This window comes from Helianthus annuus, chromosome 3 (assembly GCF_002127325.2).
Source record: "Helianthus annuus cultivar XRQ/B chromosome 3, HanXRQr2.0-SUNRISE, whole genome shotgun sequence".
NCBI lineage: Eukaryota > Viridiplantae > Streptophyta > Magnoliopsida > Asterales > Asteraceae > Helianthus > Helianthus annuus.
This window is the reverse complement of record NC_035435.2, coordinates 24,144,198-24,157,541: the sequence shown is the minus strand read 5'-3', so window position 1 is coordinate 24,157,541 and position 13,344 is coordinate 24,144,198.

Sequence of the window (13,344 nt, the reverse complement as noted above, 5' to 3'; positions counted from 1 at the left end):
ATCTTTCATCTTCTTCATTAACTAGATAAGCTTTCTTCTTTCCATCTTCAATCGAATTAGCAGTGGATGATGACGGTTGTTGAGCTTCTGATGATAAATCGCTTTTCGATGATAATCATGGTTTCCGAAAGGATTCTGAGCTCCTCCTGCTTCACGGTTGGTACATTCCCTCTTGAAATGTCCTTTTTCCCTGCATCGAAAACAAGTAACTTTAGACTTATCAAAACCTATAGTAGAAACATTAGCATCACGAAAGTCATCTCTTCCTATAATCTGCTTAAATTTTTCAGCTCTCCTCAACACGCTCGCTAAACACTACTTAATATCCATTAGCTCCAATACCTCAGCATCAATCTGATTGTAATCCTCTTTTGTTAGCATAGGATTTCCGATCCTTCCCGCAACCAAACCCTCATATGATTCTAACACGGTAGCTAGTAATGCCATATGACCTTTAGCGACTTCTTCAGAGAAATTTTGACCGTTCTGAAGATGCAACGCAACCATTACCATTGTTTGAGCTTTGAACACTTGGATTAACACTCGGATATGAAGAAAATCCATTGTTGTTGATTGAACTTTGATTGAGTGTTCCGGATGAGTTCTCTACGCTGAAAGCGGTTTGGATCTTCTGACTTGCTTCAACATTCTAAACATTCCGTTTGTAATACATCATGATGTCTTGTTGACCACTTGAATTGTTCATTCTAGCAATCTTCTGTTGTTCAAGACTTGTCCTTTAAGTTTTTCAATGAATTGAGCAATTGTCAAACCATCATACGCTCCACTATTCTTCAAGATCATAAGATATGTACCCCATTCTTTTTGAGGTAAAGCATCGGCTAATTTTTCAACCCATTCCTCACGATCCTTTTTGATATCCGACCGGGTCATTCAACGCACTAAATGATAGCATCTATCAATAAGAACCTTTGTAGTTTCACCCGACAAACTTGAAAACAAATCAAATTCTTTCTTTAACAAGGACTTCTTATTCTTGATCATTTCCGTACTTCCTTCGAATTTTGTACGAAGTGCTATCCAAATCGAATATGCACTATCATCATGTTGAAGTAATAAGAAAATATTTTCTTTCAGCGCTTGTTAAAGTAAACTGATCATCATTTTTTCTGCTTTGTACATGTCTCTCTCTCGAGGACGAACGTACTTTTTCTCAATACATTCCCAAGATCTTAGATGCTTTGCTTGAACCCAGTTTTCAAAGCGCTCTTGCCAACTGTAATAATCTTCAATGCACATCAATTTCGGAGGTTTCTGCAACGTTCTTATTTCATTTTCCATGTTCACACTCTGAGCAATGGTAACAGGAGTACCCGGGGCAGTAGCAAACGCATTATAGAATTTGTTTTCCATGATTCGGTTCTAAAGACTCTCAAATACACAAATTTCAAATGAACTAGTTAATCTTCAAACAACCTGATGCGAACTGATTTACAATTACAAACGAACTGGTCATTTTAAACGAACTGACAACAATCCAAAACAACCTGAATTGGTGCGAACTGGTTCAAATCGTGTGAACTGGTTAATTTCTCAAACGACCTTAAGTCAATTCTCAAACGATCTGGACCCTTTTCAAGCGAATTAGACCTTTTCAATCTGATCCACTTCATGTGACCTAGTTCAAACGAACTAGATGACCTATTCTCAATCCGTACGAACTGGTAACTCCTTAGTTCGACCTTTTTGATGCGAAGTGAAGTCCTTGATGCGAAGTGGAGGAACCTCAAGCGAACTGACTGACACTTTGGTGTGAAGTGGACGACTTGGTACCCACTTCGTACGAACTGAATGCTATTTCAAATGAATTGGAGGTATTTCATACGAACTGAGTATATTTGGTGCGAACTAATGACACTTTCACGCGAATTGATACATTCTCGAGCGAACTGATGTGTTTTCGATTGAATTTTGTCAAAATTGATCAAGTTATAGGTCGAGTTTAGGTCTGATTCTTTCAAGGGTTTGTGAAAATAGTGTTTCGCGTATTATTTGAGAAAATCAATCCATTTTAACCGTGAAATCTCATTTAATTTGGAATAAATGTGAAGAAAATGACTAGAAGTGAGATTTTCGGATGAAATCAAGCTGAATCGGCAAGAACTCTTCCTCCTGAGGCTCTGATACCACTTGTAGGATCGAGATTCGACCTAAACGAGTCATTCAGAAGAGTTTTTGATCAAAATGAGAGGCGGAATAAGACGTTTTGATGTTGAATCAGCTTGATTTGTACTAAGAAGTAGTTTTAATGTCTTCTGTATTGATTTGACACGATTACAAACCGTATGGCACCTCGGTAGAGCTTCGCTACCGGAATTACAAAAGTTACAAATGAAACACATGAGCTCCCTATTTATATATTTGGCCAGTTCGCATGAAACAGGCATCACCAGTTCATGCGAAGTGCCACTTCGTACGAACTGGCTTTGCCAATTCGTGTGAACTGGTTCAACAACCTTAAAAACCTATTTCCTTGACTACCGAGCTCTGGTTTATCCTATCCAATTACAAGACTCGATACAAGACGAAGTCGACAGACATATGCACCAACATATGATATGATGAAATTGATGTTGTGTCAATGTTAATCTGTGTTTGAAATCATGTTGTCTACTAGTTTGTATGTGGAACTTGATTATATTAGGTATTCGGATGAATGCCTAGTAATATGATGAAACTGGTTTTACATAGAGATGAAAACTCTTAGTTCTAGCATAATGAATTGATAAACTAGCATTGATAATCAAAAGCTAAGTTAACTTGATGTTAATAATCGCTCAAACGTGTTAAAGTAAAATAAATGAGATGAACTTGGTTAGGAATTTAGCTAAAAGGGTAGCCTAGAAACAACGCCTACCAGATATTTTATAAAATGCCTAAGTGAGTTCGTTAAACCGATTTGTGCATTTGCATATGCTAATAGGCGGTTGACTTTTAAAAGTCAAACTAACCTATACTAAGATCGAATGATATTTTTGATATAAAATTCATAAGGTGGAATAGTCGCGGTAAATGATGACTAATCTAACCATCATCCAAATGATAAATGATAGTTTGACGCTTGACAAGCTAGGTGGAAGCTTGGGGAAGAAGCGGGTCACATAGATCAAGTACGCTGGAAAAGCATAATTGCATGCAAGCTAAGTAAAGCTAACATCTTTTAAGTATATGATGTGCTACAAGTAGTTAAATAAAAAAAAAACTAAAATTAATCTAATCTAGACACAAAGTAATACTCTAGACTCTCTAAACTCGACTAAACTACTAACCGGCAAGTGAACCGATCGACTCTAGTAAAGTAAAGTAAGTCCGGATATCGAACCCACGAGACTCTAATTAATTACGTTGACGACTCTTTTTAAACTGACATTGACACGACACTTAACTGTTTTTATGTTTTGGAGGGGGAAGGGGTTTCTAAATAATCCTAAAAATTGCAGTTAAATTAAATTAACAAAATTAACTAACACGAACTAACTTTGGACTTTTACTCAGATGGTGAAGACACTACCTAGACTAGAATCCTGGTTTACTTTTAGCAACGATTTTTATTAGGATTTTTATTATTATGGAACCGTGATTTTAAAATTCTAACCTTTCGAGATACCGAACAAGACCCTCAACCCTTCTCAAGAGACACTTATAGCACCCTAGAGGCTTTACGAACACCGGTTAGTTTGACTCTCTCTTAAGACATCTAAGGGGTTTATGAAATTACCCTAAAAGATTAAATCCCTCTCAGGACATAAACCTAGGATAGACCTAGTTTCTTGATTAGACTTATTAGACAACAATCAAAAGCTTCACTCCTAACGGAGCTCCTATCGAATGTTACTTCTAAGGTATATTGCGCAATTTAACCCTAAAGATTAAAGATTTATTACGTGATATAGACGCTCACCAAAATCTAAAACCTAGCATGACTCTATTATGTGATAAAGACCGTCACCATGATTCATGCGAAGCAATAATCAATTTTCAAACAATTTTAAGCATGCATATACATCTAATCAATAGACAAGTCGCCTAAAATTCATAAACAATCCATAAATATTAATTATCCATTATAAAAAATGAAACTTTAGCAAACCATTCATCCGTCTAGGTAGTTTATAAAATTTAGCCGATCAAAGTCATCGAAAACATCACAAACAAAGTATTTTCAAATAACCAAAAAATAGTTAAAGAAAGAAACGAAGGTAAAAGACACCCGAATAGCAGAATTGTGACAAGGATAATTCCCTAAGCTTCAAATCTTCAATACGCAGCTTCGAGCACTCGAAACGCTTGCAAAGATCCTGAAAATTCGTCCAAAAGCTTCTAAGTTCGTAAGTTCTGGAAATTCAAAGTTAATATCCTTAAATACTCAAACCTTGACCGTACAGCGAAGGCCTCTTTTTTTTGCTTTCATCGATTTTTGTTCCCGTTTAGCCACATCTCGACCCGATTCTCGTTCCAATCATCTTTTAACATGTTTTCATCACTTTTCAAAAACGAGATTTGGAAACACATAAACTAATCAAAGTAACAAATTCTAACTAAAAACTGAACAAACGAATACGAAAACTATACAAACTATACTCGATAAATGGATGTATTTTACAATACATCAAATATCCCCACACTTACCTTTTTTGTCCCCGAAAAAAAATTATGCAAACGGAATCAGAATCAGATAAATGCTCGGGATCAAAAACTAGATTACTTATTAAAATTAAAACATGTGTTAACCTCGATTGCAAGTATATGTGTCCTCTTAAACCCGAACCCAGTTCCAAGCCCTGATCATGTAAGTTTAGTTTAAGTTCAGTTAATTCACCTAGGGTCTCACACTAGAATCAACCGTTTCACCTAATCCCGCCTCAAGCTTATAGAACAAAGGGAACAGTCAATGGACTATTTCCTAACCGTTTGATACCAAGATCAAGAGAATTTAACATCAAAATTTTAATTTCTTTTCTTTTCCTTTGAGCTTTTGACTATTTATACCTTATCCCAGAAGTTGTCTCAACCAGAGTCACCATCCCCGAGAGCGACAACATAGGCATCAACATTTTTTTCATTTTTAGTTAACAATCCTAGAGGCATTCTAAGTCAGAGTCACCATCCCCAACAAAGATTACATAGGCCTTGTTATTTTTTTCCGGTCTCACTCTTTTTATTTCATTTTTTTCTTTGATAAAAAATTCTATTAATCTTAACTTATAACGACATTCTTTATACTATTTTTGGTGGTTTCGGCTTCCCTACCTTTCCTAGATGACAACCCACTAGCAAATCAACAATTAGGTATTTTTAGCTCAAAGGAACCTAAAACCGGGCCAAGCCTACTCACACATCCCAAATTAGACACTGGCTTAACTTTTTATTCTCTTATTATTATAATTATTTGAAAACCAGAACAAAAATTGATTTTTTCTATCATTTTCCGTTTTTATTTTGCAAACTTCTTAAAACGAGAGACATTTTCAAATTGTTTCAATTTTTTTGGATATTTCAATTTTTTTAATTTTTTTTTGTATTTTTTCACTTTTTTACGACTCAACAAGCTAAATTAGCGAAACTAAAACTACGACTCAAATCTTCCATCCCCACACTAAAAATTTGCATTGTCCCTACTGCAAGGATGAAAACATAACTCAACTACCTAAACTACCTAAATTACCACTAAAATAAATAAACTAAATACCAAATAAAATATATAAAATATACAAGTGGAAAATGACTTAGCTGATATGTGAGACTGTCAATGTGCCAGTCGATTCCGAACGCGCTCAGCAAACAGTTCCTAAATCTCACACGCGAACGGAAGTGGCAGCCAACATCAAACCTAGCAACAAGTATAAACAAACATAACAAACATAATATATATATATATATATATATATATATAACGATAAGTGCAACAAGTTCAAACATCACAACCAACCATCCCCAACCAACCAACCAGTTTAACATAGATAGAGTACAAGTACAAACCAAAAGATGAGGTTAAAAACAGCGTAAAATAGAAAAACAAAAGATACTTCATCCGGCTCCTGCTGTATTGTCACACCTTGATATTTCCACGTATTACCGGTGGTCCCGATGGGGAGTATCGTGACGTAGTTGATATCATCATAAACAATTAGTCACAGTTTAATGCACAGCGGAAGTCTAAAATAATATTACAAACCGAATTTGAAAAGTAACATAATATATTACACAACGGTTGTAAGTGGATCCACAGGCGGATCTAAAACAGAAAGTAAACATTGTTCAACAGACTTAAAGTATTAAAAGCTTGCAAGACTCTTTAATAATACTCAGGAGTTTCTAGCCCATTTTGTATAGTACCTGCACTTAATCTTTTTGAAAAATACGCCAGTTTGCACCGGTAAATACAATTAACTGACACTTTTTTTAAAAAAGTATTTATAAAATTGGTTTGGATGCATAAGGCATAAAATCTTTTATAACTTGGGACAATTATTAAAAATAATCTTGTATACAAATTTATATATTTGTCGTACGTTCAGCAGACGATATAGAAACCAAGAAAAGATTAATAGACACACCACAAGTATAGGCCCACAATAAGTTTCCTTACGAGTGAGATACCGTTTTTCATACACAACAGTCAGGTGTATGCCTACACCCCGTGCTTAAGACGTGGCCATTTCAAATGAATGAGCCGAGGATATCCAGGACACGGTCATATTAACCCCCAAAGGATTTGTATCAAACAAAACAACCTAAAATAGGTTATCTCAATGATTTAACCACTAATCGATTAAATATTCAATACCCGACTAAGCGGTGATAATTTACCGTATCCCAAGCTCGTATAAGGGAAAATAAGTTAAAAGTATTTACCTGAGCTAAAGTAATTAATTCTCAGTCGTATTCTCAAATCAGCAATTACATGGAGCTTTTACTGGGCTCCTAATCTGGAACGAATGTTTTAATAACCTATTAGATTCCTAACGGGTCTTACTTAAGTTGTAACTTTGACCGGTTAGTTTTAAAGGAAAGTTTACGGTACAAAACGCAAGATTAAGCAGTGACCGGATTGGAATGTGATTTCGACCCGACAAGTATGACGACTTGTATATAATGGGTAAACTAAATACATTCTGGATTTTGAAGTAAAAATGATAAGGTTTGACCCGTTTTGGCTAATTTATGCAAACTAGCTACGTAAACCGTACCGAACGCGTATATGCATAACGGACAACCGAATGAGTCATGTACAAGTTCCACAAGTTAATATGCTTTATATATGATATGATATCAGTAGGATATGCCCAAAATGAATTTAAAACCAATTTAAGCCCCGTAAGGGTATTTTGGTCATTTTAAAGTTTATAAAAGAGGTTTAAACATAAACTAAGGTTCTGGTCCAAAACATTCTGTGAAAATATTTATTTTATGTTGTTATATCTGCAAGATGTCATACATATGTGAGGTTTATTATTTATGGCCAAACTATGCACCCTAGGGGCATTTTGGTCATTTCACATATGCTTTTAAGGTCAAATTTGGAAATCTGAGTTCAAGACTTATACTTACTGTTAAAGTATAAAAAATTATTTTTAAAATCAGTAGGGAACAAGTCTTAGGTTCTAAATATGGTTTTAAACCATACTATGCACCTATTTCGCATAAAAGTCGGTATTTGACGATACTCGGGTTGTTTATGGAAATCTGAGATTTTGATTTGTCTTAACTTCTTAAAATATATTATTTAATATATAAAATTAGTAGAAAAAGGTTTGACATGAAAATGATGTGTAGAACTCATTTTATTAGCGAAAAGGGCATTATCGTCAATTATCGAGTCCATGCAAGAACTCTAAGTTATGGTCAGTATAAAATTTGACAAAAATTTCCAAAAATCTCAAAATATTATATTATAACAGTGGGTAGAAATTTTGGTGCCAAAAATTGGGTTTAAATATGATTTATGCCCAAAACGCTATTTAATTAATAAAAAGTCTTTGTTTTACGATATCTCGCATAACTTTTATTTTAGACAATAATCTGATGGCAAATTTTTAGGACATACTTATATATCAGTAATAAAACTTTTTGTTCTCTCACATTTTAAAAAATCCCGTTTTAATTAAAAGGGCATAATGGTCCATTTTTAAGCATTTAACGGAAACATGCAAATGATTCAGATTTCTAAGGAACCATGTAGTATAACCTCAGAGGGTTATACTAACATATAATGTGGTCCCAAGGGAAGCCTAACGCATAACTAAACTAAGCTAAATCGGGTCAGAACTGAAAGTCAAAACAAAAGTCTAATTTTGCGACTTTTGGTTATGAACCGAGCCTAAACTCAGAATTGTCGGGTTGAACATGCCTAAACATGTTCTTATAATATTTACTAAGTTGTTTAAGTAATAAAATGTATTTTATAGCTTCTACATTATCAGTTATAATTTATTTTACAAAAAATGACTCATTTGACTTTTTGTTAAGTAGTTTGACCCGACAATTGAATGAGATAACGTGATAATTAGAAGGTGTCCTTTTAAGGGTTTAACACCTACATAATTACCAACACATAGCCACTTTCAATTCAAATAGTGGCTGGAGCGTTAGTGATTAATCACCAAGAGAAACTTAAATTACGATATCTTTGACTTCCGGTCATTAAGCTAATAAAACCTTATCTATAGAAGCTAAGAACGCTTACAATGGTCCTTAGCACGAATTTTAAACCTGAGAAAGCTTCCTTGAACACCAGGAGGCTTTAGAGAGTGAGTTGAGAGTAAAATGTTTGAAGTGTGCAAATGAAGAACTCAAGAATGGCCCTTTATATAGGAAGTTTGGTTGTCTTAAGATCATTGCAGCTGTTCCTAGGAGGTCACCAGATGTTCACAAGTGTCCCTAGGGCAGTAAAAACTAGTTGCACAGTCCCTTGTATCAAAAACAAGCATGCAATGGCGGTGGAAACAGGCTGCAACATGCAGCTGTGCATTTTCTGCCGCTGGCACTGCAGTCGCGGCCCACGTAGACCTTAGAGGGAGTCTACGCGGCCCGCGAGGACTTGTTACTCCGGTAAAAATGTTTGCCAGCTTTGCAATTTCAGTCCCTGATCCATTTTAAGTTTAAATAACTTTCTTTTATTGCACTATTGACCCCTAAAGATAACTTTTAAGAGTCTTGGGTCAAAAATAAACATCGTTAAGCTTCCGGTTAGTTACGAGATCACCCTAAATGTCTTTTATGCATCGAAACTCCATGAAATCCATATCTCACATTCATGAGTGTATAATAAAATTATTACAATGCTTCGGGATCGTTAAAGGTCACTCAGAGGTAATATTTAACATCTTGACCCGTTTAACCCCTGAACTTCGTAAATTTCAAACTTTAAGCACAAACGGCTTCTTGTGATACATATTATATTCCACAAGGAATACGAACATCGTGTAAGGTCAATCAGAGGCATAAGTTTGGCATGTTGACACTTTTAGTCCTTCCACACATATAGTTTCTTTGTTTGTCAACTTTAGTCCCTCGAAATCAATTCGTTACATGTTTAAGGTTCATGACACGTGTAAGTCCTTTTTCGTTCTTTTATGCGTTTTTAGCACGATAGTCAAACTGTGTTTGACTTTCTGCATTAACCAGTTTATGGTCAACACGAAGTTCATTTGAACTTCGCAACGTGAGCGTAATCACGATGGTTATAGTCCCTAGTGACTATACATACTGATTACCACGTTGATTAGGTGTAGTGACGAGTCATAGTTATGTTAAAATGCATGTCTATGAGTATTTTGCAACCAAACTATTCTTGGGTATCAAAGCCATTTGCTTTGATATCAAAACTTGTTTTCTATATTAGTTAAGCATGGTCTAACATGTTTAGCTCGTCACTTTTAGGATAGTTCTTGTGTAGAGTCGTAAGTCAAGAGGTCTTGACAACCACTTAGACTTCCGAACCCGACCCGTTTGGTCGATCATTAGGATCTGACCAAACATATATTGTGACCATAGTTGTATAGGGAATAACCTTCTGAGGTTATACCTTATGGTCACTTCGTTTAATTAGTTATATGATAGGTAGTTTATATGCCTTAGGAAAATGACCAAAATGCCTTTTTTCGCATAATTTCATTTTAAGCATATGTAACACATATTTTGACATCTAAACTGATTATATAACATAATTAGATATGTTAAGGCATATAATACTTGTCATAGGACTAGTTAGGCGTCTCGAATGCGCGTTTGCGCGAACGATGCGTTAAAGCGGCGTAAGCTACCTTAACGGATCGTAATGGGTCGTAAGCACTTAGGATAGGTTTCGTTTTAGAATGTAGGCTTTGTTAAACCATACCACATGAGTTCCAACACTCATTTGGTTTACAAGACCTCATTCTACCCGATCTTCCAATTTAGGTGTCGATTCCCTAACATAGTGTCTGTTACCCTAGGAATCGCTTCAACACTTGAACTCTTGGTCTTTTAAGCTTTGTTATACCCTTTGAACCGGGACTATACGCAACCCCAGGCGAGTACATAGTTCCCCTCTTTTACGGTTTTCAAATGTTTTGGTGTGATTCATATGTGTAATTGATTTGTTTTCAAAATGTATGGCATATGTGTGTTCACTAAGTGCTTTTATGTGTATTATTCTGATTATGCAAATGTTATGTTTTATCCTTAAGTAATCCACCTATCTTCATAGTTAGATTCATATAGGATATTTGAAGTACAATCTTAGATCTTCATATCTTCATAGTGAGATTTTTAAGAAGTACTTTACAACTCAATGGTTGGTTTATGTGTAGTTAGTTGGTGATTTAGATATCGAAACTTGATAATACAATAAGCACATGGTGGATACGCCGCTGGTACTTCCTATATATAAGTGGGCTTATTGTATTACCTTTCGTGGCGTTATCTCGAATCACCATTAGGATTTAGGATTGTTTTGATTCAATAATTCAATATGTCAGGGCCCCGAGATCCCTGTAGTATCTATCTATCTTCATAGTTAGACTCATATGGGATGCTTAGAGAACTAATAATGGAGCCCATTTTGGATTTATTATGTACTTTAATGCATGTTAGATTAGAAAATGTGATAGAACCCGAATCCTTATAACATCTACCTATCTTCATAGGTTGATTCTTGTAGGATGTTTAAAGTACTAGTATTAGAGTCCTTGATTGGATTCATTGTGTGCTTTAATGCGTGTTTACAAGTTGGTACAGTTGGTTGGTTTTTGTGTAGACTGTTGGTGATTTAGATAACAAAACTAGATAATACAATAAGCACATGGTGGATACGCCGCTGGTACTTCCTATATATGAGTGTGCTTATTGTATTACCTTTCGTGGCATTATCCCGAATCACCATTAGGATTTAGATTCAATGATTCAATGTGACAGAACGCGAATCTTTATAGCATCTATCTATCTTCATAGGTTGATTCTTGTTGGATGTTTAACGTACCGATATTGGAATCCTTTATTGGATTCATTGTGTGCTTTAATGCGTGTTAAGTTAGACAATGTTATGAGAACCCAGGATCCCTGTAGTATCTATCTATATTCATAGTTAGACTTATATGGGATGTTTCAAGTACTGATATTGGGATCCTTGATTGGATTCATTGTGTGCTTTAATGCGTGTTTACAAGTTAGTACAAGTTGACAATTATTGTGTTATGTGGTAGTTGTGATTTAGATAACGAAACGGGTATAATAAAATAAGAACATGGTGGATACGCCGCTGGTACTTCCTATATATAAGTGTTCTTATTTTATTATTCTTGTAGCGTTATTTGGATCACTTTATGATTTTGTTTACAATTGTTTCAATGTTTGATTATCATAATCTTTGTAGAATCTCCCATGTTTCTATATGTTAGATTCCTAGAAAGATATCTGAAGTATTATCATGACTCATTGATTGAGTTATATAATACTTATATAAGTTTTGATTTATTTCAAAACAGTTATTATTAATCCTTGATTGGATTCCTTATAACACATTAACAAGTTTTCATTATGGTTTAATCGGGATTTCAATATAAAACATAAAATGACCTAGTAAATATCATAATGCCATATACAAACCTATTTTTGTCACAAGTTTTCACTATTAAGATTATAATACCAAATGTTTTCGCCATTTATTTGGCCAATAAAACCTATGTATTCGCCGACATTTTTATGCTGACTGTTTTCACATATGTTTCGGGATTTTTGACTGTTCAAGCATGCAACGCATAGGACTGCATACGGCCCTTAGACTTCTAAAACAAAAGAACAATTACATGTATTCTTTGTTTGTAAAACAATGTTAATGATAATGAAATAATTTAGTACCAGTAGTTGTGAGCAATTTGTAACGTGACTCCCCGATATTTCTACCGTGTGTTGTTATACTATGCGATTGGGGTGTTACACAGATGCTCATCCCTGCGCTGGATTCACATTAGCAAGCTTTGGGCAATTTCTTCGGAAATGGCCCATCTCGCCACAGTTGAAGCAAGAACCTGGATGAAAACAGGCTTGAGCAACATTGTTGTCAGCTTGATTGGGTGTAGCTACAACTGGGCAAACCCTTGCTGTATGACCTATAAGTCCACAATTTTTTGCATTAGCGGCACTTTAGACTGGCATGATGATGAAGGCTACATTGGTTGCACAAGGGAGCAGTTCCGTTGTATGGCTTCCCAGCAAGGGGTTGAGCTGGTTGGTTGGGGACAGCTTGATCATTGTGAGCGACCACGGTGAAGTTCTGAGAAGCCTTTCGCTTCTTCGACTTCTTGGAGGATTCAGTCTGCTCATCCTTTGGTTTTGATTCCCTGATCGGTTTCTTGCCACCCTTACGGAAAAGTGTACCTTTCCTGATATGAGATTCAGTCAAGGAAGCGGATAGCTCAATGGCCTGCCTAACTGTAGTGGGGTTGCTACCAGTAACAATGTCTTGTAATGAGTCAGGGAGGCCATCAATGTACTTTTCGAATGCCTTATCCAAAGGCGTAACCATATTTGGGCATAACAGACTTAACTCCTCATAACGGTCCGTGTAGGCTCGATGCTCACCGCTATCTTGCTTAAGATCGTCGAATTCCCTTTCCAATGCCCTAATCTCATGATGAGGACATAATTCCCTCATCATTAGAGCTTGAAGCTCTTCCCATGTTTAAGCCAGCGCCACGTCGGCACCCCTATCCCTCATCACACCATTCCACCATGTCAAAGCTCGTTTCTGAAAGACGCTCGATGCGAACTCTACCTTTCGCTCGTTCGGACACTGAACATGTCTGAAGGTGCTCTCTAGACTCTCGAACCATTTCAGAAGTG